The 8,452-nt window shown below is 42.3% G+C and overlaps 1 long non-coding RNA gene across 1 annotated transcript; it reads left to right on the top strand.

Moving 5' to 3' along the window:
- The first annotated feature begins 3,371 nt into the window (after nt 1-3,371).
- LOC125961064 (uncharacterized) lies at nt 3,372-8,082 on the top strand. The gene is made up of 3 exons (XR_007471384.1): nt 3,372-3,427; nt 4,568-4,677; nt 7,882-8,082. It is a non-coding gene; the product is annotated as an uncharacterized LOC125961064 (long non-coding RNA).
- The last annotated feature ends 370 nt before the right edge of the window (nt 8,083-8,452 follow it).

The following is an 8,452-nucleotide window of genomic DNA, read 5'->3' as shown; positions in this document are numbered from 1 at the left end:
TCCAAGGCAGAAAATCAGATGGAGAAGAGAGAAAAGTAGATCTGGAAAGTAACAGAAAGCAAAAAGAAAACCACACACATAAAAACAGTTATGAATATAATTACACATCACAACTGCTTAGCTTATGAAGACTTATAAGAAGTGCTATAAGAGGTCTGAATAAAATGTTATGAATTAGAGCAGAAGCACACTTGTGCCTTTATTCAAATCCTTCTTAGAGTATCTTCTTCAGAGAGAATTGGTGTTCCTGCAGCGCAGAAGGGTTAGTAAGACCAGTTTCCAATGTGGCCAACCAAAGACTGAGTGATATACAACAGAGCCAGTGATACACGGTGCTATGAACTAAACTGTGTTCCCCCCCCCCAAATTTATATGTATAAGCCCTAAGACCCAATGTGACTATATTTGGAGATAGGGTCTTTTAGGAGGTAATTATGATTAAATAAGGTCATTAGGGTGGGATCTTAATTTGATAGGATGGGTGTCCTTATAAGAAGAGGAAGGGACACCAAAGATCTCTCTTTTTCCAAGAGAGCACAGAGGAAAGGCCATGTGAGGACATAGCAAGAAGGTGGCCAACTACAAATCAGGAGGGAAGGCTTCACCAGAAACCAAACCTGTGACACCATGATCTTGGACTTCCAGCCTCCAGAACTGTGAGAAATCAAGTGTCTGTTGTTTAAGCCGCCCAGCCTGTGGTATTTTTGTATTGGCAGCCCAAGCAGACTAATACACATGGCTTCTGAGATTCGTCACCAGACTTTTTGTCACCCTGCCTAGTCCACCCAGCCCAGCCTTGTAAGATTCTCTAACTGCATTACAAAGATGATTATTTCAACCCCAACAAATCTTCCCTTGGACTAGTAAGGAGTTTTACCCCTGATGCTCACAGATCTGTGCTTTGCTACCTTTGTCCACAAACCAGAGAACTCAGAAGGTAATACCTCCCAATCCCCAAGCACTACACTGTAACTATCTAGCCAACCTGTTGGCCATTAGAAAAATGGATTTTGTTGGTCACAATCCAAGGCGTTATAATGTGCGACCTCTGAGTACCTTCTTGATCATCACAATATGGTCTTTTGGCTTCTGCCCTTTGAAAGTATCATTTGACTCCCATAAACATACCTTGTAGATTATAGTATTATTAAGATCATAACTTTGGACTTTATAATGTAGTCTCATGATCCATTCTCCTTACCCCACCAAGACATTATAAACTGGAAACTGGCCTTCAGACTGCCACTTCAGACATGATAAGATGGTCTTGTGACCATACCCCTTGGACATGATAATGCAGCCTCCAGGCCAATGTCTTGGGATATTATGTTATAGCTTTCTGGTCATCAACTTGGACCTTTCAATTCGGTCCACTGGCCACTGTCTCTGACATTTAGTTCTAACAAATAGATGAATACCTAGGGTTTTAACTTTGCCCACTTCTGGCTTGCTCTCCTCTCTCTGTGCTCCCCTACTTGCCATCCCAGCAGACCTTGTGGCAGAGCCTGTGTGAATTATGACAAGCTGAAAAATCTAAGACTTGAGCATGCTGGCAAGTTTGATTTTTTTTTTTTTTTTTGCGGTACGCGGGCCTCTCACTGCTGTGGGCTCTCCTGTTGTGGAGCACAGGCTCCGGACGCGCAGCCTCAGCGGCCATGGCTCACGGGCCCAGCCGCTCCGCAGCATGTGGGATCTTCCCGGACCGGGGCACGAACCCGTGTCCCCTGCATCAGCAGGCAGACTCTCAACCACTGCGCCACCAGGGAAGCTCACGTTTGATTATTTTTTCTGCAATTCCAACAAAGTGGAATAATGGAGTTATCTAACTGCAGGATACAGTTAGAAAATGCATTTCCTTAAAAAATCAAAATGTCAGTGCAAGATAAAGCATCTAGACTTTGTTCAAGTCATCAAAATTCTCTCTTATTCTTTTAATTTAGTGGAAAGAAATGTCAGTTGTGACCAATGTCTCCTAGATCAATATCACACTTCAGTGCTCTATGAAGAAATGTACAAAAGGCAAAGTGTGACAACCCATGGCGTCTCCTTATTCTTGCCAATGGGTCTTTGGTGTTGATGCTCTGCACTGGCTAATAAGGAAAAGTTCATGATGTTGCCATAAGGAGAGTATTCTACCCACACGGCAGGGTCTCTCCAGCCTTTAGGACTACCAGGGAATGGGGAAAAAGCAGACACAGTTGATCACCACTGCTCTGTGCCTCGAGTTATAATTTCAGGCTTGACTGAGAAGTCTTAACACACAATTTCTCTAACTTTGAAGCTTAAATAAATATCTCTAGGTTTCTATTTTTTAATTTCCTTTTTCAAAGCATTAACTCAGGTCTCCTTGTTGAGATGCAGTAGATGTCACCGAAAGGAAGCAAAGCTGCATGCCCACTGCTCAAATTCAGGTATGCCTGTACATGTCTCGTCATGTTCTGCTCAGTTGCTAGGACTGGTTCATGTCATGGTATTTATTTTACCCTCCTGTAAGGATGAGGTAATAGCGCAGTTGAAGCTGAGGGCCCTCCCTGAGTCTGGGACAAAGGGAACGAGAATAAATACCATTCTCTTAATTCCAGGCACTAACGTAAATAAGAAACTGTGTCCTCCCACACCCAACTCCCACCCCCCCCCACACACACACACACTTCCCTGCCTGGGGAGTAAGCCTCAGAAAACCAGTTTTGTCCTTGACCAGTAATTTAGGGCTTTACCCAGGGCATTTTCTTTCATAGTATCTTCAGTCTTAAAGGAAGATGTTCCAAGCTCCCAGGGATAAAATGAAAGACTGAATCAAATTCAATAGTATAATTCTTGGTTTTTCACTCTAAAAGTCTGAGTACAAAGCGGACCTTGTGGCTGAGCGACAGAGCTATATTCTTCACTGGCCATCTCAGAAGGGCAGTAGAAAAAACCTTGGTAACGGAGAGGAAAACAACGCTGAAAGTGAGAGCAAGGGAGTTTGTGGAGAGTAGGTTGCAACAGAGGAGTAACAATGATCTCTCTGGGATACTGGTATGACATCAGCACAGAGTGTGTGGAAGCCCCACCTAAAGCAAGAGAGGAGGCCTTTTCTGCTTACACTTTAACTCCATTAAAAACATGATATCAGCTCACATTATTTTATTAGTGATATAGTATCTATCTAAGGCCTATATTAAATAATTCTATATAGTAAGTGACCTTGGACTGAAACACCTTCAGGACCACCAGTGGAGCAGAGACATATTAATGACTCCTGATGTGAAAACATGCCTGAGCTTGATCATCTGCTGGGACCCCGGCACGACTGGCCCCCTTCTATGCCCTCTCTTACATCACAAGGACTACAAGCCTAGGAGCTGCATTTCCTAACCAGCTGGGTTCCGGTTTAGATTCTGCCAGTGAAAGGCACTCATGTGAGAGATGGAAGGTGGACAAGAAGGTGAAGTCATAGTTTTTGTGGCAGATACAGACAGATGCATGGGTTTCAGCAGATGGTAGAGTAGTGCCCAGGGTTTGGAGCGTATTTGAGTGAATCACTCACTTTGGCGCTATGTGAAAGTGAGGCATCTCATGCAGGGGGTGGTTTCTGATTATTCTATCACATATTCATTTCCTAGAAGCCATTAGAAGCTTTCCCTATCGCTCCCTCAGTCCATCTAATGGTATTGTAGTTTTCTACACAAAATAGTTTCCTGTTTGGAATTTTACGGTGCTTTCTACTTTCCTGACCAAATCCCACCTGGGAAAAGGATACTACTGGGATGAGGGTAAGTGGGGTGGCTTAGGAAGAAGCACCTGCTGGGGGGAGGATAAGACACGTGAAGATTTCATCAACTCTTCTGGGGACACTGAGCTGTATTCTTCTTGTTGATACCCTACGTTTCTACCAATATGACTTTGGGCTATTTATCTGGGGAAATTATCACTGTACTCATGTAAACATAATTTACATCTCTCCTCCCTCCTCCCAACCCTATCCCCTGCCTTGTTCTTTATCTTATTAACAAAGAAAAGAGACAAAAAATGGTTCTAACAAAGAGCCCATTGTTCTTTGTTACCTTACACACTAGCCCCTGCCCCTCATTCTACCTTCATCTTTCTTAAGGAATTATAATTACTTATATTCTATCTTCATTTGGTTGTTTCCAGTGATAATTCTAGTTTTCTTCTGGAGTTTTTTAACTCTCTGAATCTATTGTAAATTGTAGTAGGCAGACTTGTATCATTCTAACATGAAGACATATAACAAGTACTCAAATTTTCTGAATCAAGATTTAAAGGCAGAAGTTGTTGTTTTCAATCTCCCTCTTGACAATATCTCACGTTTTACTGGTCTTTATGGCTGCTGAGCCAGTGCATCAAGCTAATGTTGCCACAAAACACTCTATAATCCTGAGTTTTGTGTCTCAACTCCTGATTGAAACTAATAGCTGTGAGCTCACTGTTTAATGCAGTTTAATCTGAAGTGTTATTAGATATAACACCTTCTACTCATCCACAGTGAAGCCATCATTCCCTCTTCTCCCAACCAGAACAGTCCTGAAAACTTCACAACTTAATGAAGTCCTCTTTCCTCCAGGACATGTATGGAAGAGTCCAACTGGCCCATCTCATGGAAGCTCCTATATACCACGAGATATACCCACTTAGCACGGAAGGAGAGCAGATCTAGTTAAAATGAGACAAGAGGTAAATCCAGTTAACCAGACACACAGAAACTGCAAAACATAACCCTATACCAAAAGTAAATGAAGTATAAGGCACCACTGTCAACTCCTCCCTGTTTTGGAACCTTGATATTTCATCGACTAAACTTGAGGTGGGACCATGTGACATGTGGACCAAGTAAAGACATCAGTGTCAATCCATATGAAATATTAGTAGAACTTCATTCTTGTTCTTTTTTGATAAACTATTAAAATAGAAGCCCTTATCTTTTTTAAAAATGCATATTGCAATGGATGATCTTGAGCACCCCTAGAGTGTAAACAGCCCATTTTGGAAACCACTGGTCAAGAACACTGCTTCGCACCAGGTGGTTCATGGGCCAAGAAGACAATATTCTTTTGTCTTCCACTAGTTCTTCACTTGGTCCACTGCCCGCTTCTGGCCTTTAAACAATGGCTGTGCTCCCTCCACTTCTCCATGATATCCATTATGAAATGTGTTTGGGGCTGAAAAGTATATTTGTAACATACCTATGAACCAGGATTCTGTCTAGAAAATGTGTCTTTTCTTCTAGGTGGTAATTTTGGAAAACCAAGACCCAGAGGACTTTTTTGACTTTTCTCCTCACAGTTTATTACCCTGCAGTTGAGCGGGGTGTGAGAAAGAGGAAGTAAAAGTGTACCTTTGGGTCAGTTGACTAGCAATTAGGAAACAGTGACCTGGACACAAGATGGCTAGCCAGCCTTGTTCTCAGAGTGGATCCTGAGTGGGGGAACGCACGAGCCTGAATCCCAGTTCCCTGGGGCTCCACGAACCTCCCAGTAACTGCTGCAGGGGACCTGAATCTCCTCACAGGTCCCTCTCAGGAGCCAACCATGAGGACAACACTCATCATGACAGATGAATAACACTCCTCTTCAGAAATCTTTCTCTTAGAGTCATCAGTGGTTCCATTTTTGCTTCAGCTTTACATGGAGATCTCAGAGACCCAGAGAAGGTTAAGGAGAAGTCAAAATTGAAGTTGTAGGTGCTCAGAAGGAACTTTAAATGCATGAGTTTCATCAATCCATGAAAAGAGATCCAAACTTTATATTGAAGTCAATGGGCAGTTAAAGAAGGTTTGTGCACATAGGCATGACATAATCAGACCTATGTTTTAGAAAAAATTCTGGCAGTAGCTTGCTTGGGAGAATGCCAAGTGGTTAGAGTTGATTCTCTTGAAACACCCATATTTTCTGAGTTTCTGGTATCCTTGTGTTTTAATCAAGTGCTCCTTTGAAAGTGCAAGCTCTTTTGTCAGCAATTTCGGTTCTTTGCAGAGCGTCTGGTTCTATCTGGTTGCCCATTGCTGGGCCTGGGAGAATCTACCTCACATAGACCCAGAGAAAAATAAGAGTTCAAGTCAAGACTCTCTGACTATATACTGAGTTCCCAGGTCTCTGGAGACTTCACTACCACATGCCTTCTTTCATTTCCAAAGGAAAGAGCTTTTGTCTGTCTTCCTATAACATTGGCATCAGCCCTCTCAGTAGTAGACTTAGGAAGAGGTTCTCACAAAATAAGGGCTTCCATGTGTGGCAAGGAGGGGAAATGTGGTGAGGAAACATATATCAGTTCCACAGGTTTACTGTCAAAAATCACAAGGGTGAAAATGACCTGAAAAATTTGAAAGACCCTGTCACTGTTATTTCAATGCGTGGGTTTGGGTAGATATAAATTCAACCGCTTGCTTGTGAAAACCTATAGCTAGATTGATATCTCCCTTAGCCATCAAAATAATCAAGGAAAGAGGAATCTGAAAGGAAGAAAGGAGGGAGAGAAGGGGGAAAAGAGAAGCATATTTTCTGGACATTAGAGGAATTGAAAGGGGCTGGCATCAACTTTCCCACAGCTTATGTTAATGCCAAGTGTTCCATATGCTTTTTCTCCTCCAGTAACCCACGGCTATAGAAATATACATCCCCAGACCATGTGCACCTTCACTATGGCTACTCCACTGGTTTCAGCACAAAGATATTTTCCTTCTTTGTGAGTGCTCTAAAGATCTGTTTGTGGTTCTTGTTTTGAAGGAGAAGCCACCCTCTGGTTTGGATATCTCTGGGTGAGGACATGCTCATCTGCCCCAGCCTACACCTGAGGACTAGACAAAAGACCTCTGTGTTCTTTGTAGCTCTGCTGTCCACCTGTAGTGGTGAGGTCATCCTGGAGGAGGTACTTTTGCAGACCACCATCCTGAACTACCCCAGGGGCCAACATTCACATTAAAACCTATTTGAATGGTTTTAATATCGACCCTCACTTTCTGCAGGGCTGCCCGTGGTAACTGTGTATTTGGTACCCAGGGCATACACTGATGCCTGATATTTGGATACCACTGAGCAACAGATATCCTTGTGTCCTCTAAAACATATCCTCCCCTAATTGTGAACAAGAATTAGGAGTCTAGACTCAGAAAAGACAACCATCCCAGAGCAAGGTCTCCCTAAAAAGCTCTCACCTCCCTGTACCTATACATGTTAGAGTTCTGTCTTTAACTGTCAATGTTTCCTTGTTATCATATAACATCACATCATATCACATTACATCCTATTACATCATATCCTATCACATCACTTAACATCACATCACATCACATTACATCATATATATAAGGAAGAAGGTCAACATGGAGTCCTGGGAAAGGTACACTGAAGGATCCCAGGAATCATCAACCCTATGGAAATTATGCAAAATGTTTTGCCTGTATAAATATCTGCATTTTTTCATGAAGAAAAATTTCCATAGTTTTTTTTATCAACTTCTCAAAATGTTTTAAAACACAAAATGGTTAGCAACCAGGAGTCTAGAGGTAATTCACTTCTCATTTGGATATTTTAGCCCATCATTATTTGGTAGTTTATGTGGTTTCCAGTTGTCTCTTTCCTCAGGGGTTCAGAAGCCCTGACCACTTTTTTTTTTTTTTTGTCTTTCTTTTGCTCTACTTGAACTCTCTTTCCTTGCTTCCTGTGCCCCCCTCCAGGCTTTCCATTTATCTGTGTGCAAACATACCTGCTGGCCCAAATTATCACTCAGAAGAAATGTTTCATTTCTCATTCGGGAGTATTAATGGCCATAGAGTCTGTATGCTTATCTCATCTGTGTCCCAAGAACGTAAGACACCTCCAACAAGGAAGGTTTTCTTTTCAAATAAAGCAATCTCACACTTGTCATATTCCTCCCTGACAGAATGGTTTGTCTTCCCTGGCTTGCGTGCCCCTCGACCTCTGGAAGACATTTGCCACCTGGGAGAAGATGCCCACAGTGGGGGCAACCTCTGAAGTTCATGCTTCACACTGGTCCCTTTGTCACCCTTAGTAATTTACAGCAGTTCTCTTGGTACAGTAAGTGTCTAAATGGGAGGGCAAAGCCTTTACCAAGTCTCCTCATAAATGTGCACAGAATACTATCCTGCAATGAACTCCCCAATCCAGGGCACAAAGTAGTCGTATATACGGATGGTTTTCTTTTTTCAGTTTTTCCTGTAGTCTGATTTTTTGTTCAGTGTCTGTTGGCGATGGTGTAGTTGTGGGCTACCAGTATATACATTTCCTCTTTCATGCAGCAAAACCCACAGGTCACAAGGCACAGACAATCACTTCTCCAAAACAGTTAATTATGTAAAAAATTCCTAGCCCAATACTGTCATATTGCTGTACATTTTTCAGGTTTGCATAAATATTTTCAGTTGATCTTCACAACAACCCTATCAGGTTGATAGGGAGAGGGTAGTTAGTATCGTATTACACAGGCAAAGACA

Source organism: Orcinus orca, chromosome 14 (genome assembly GCF_937001465.1).
Source record: "Orcinus orca chromosome 14, mOrcOrc1.1, whole genome shotgun sequence".
Lineage (NCBI taxonomy): Eukaryota > Metazoa > Chordata > Mammalia > Artiodactyla > Delphinidae > Orcinus > Orcinus orca.
Note: the sequence above shows the minus strand (reverse complement) of the source record. Positions and strands in the feature narration are given on the sequence as shown.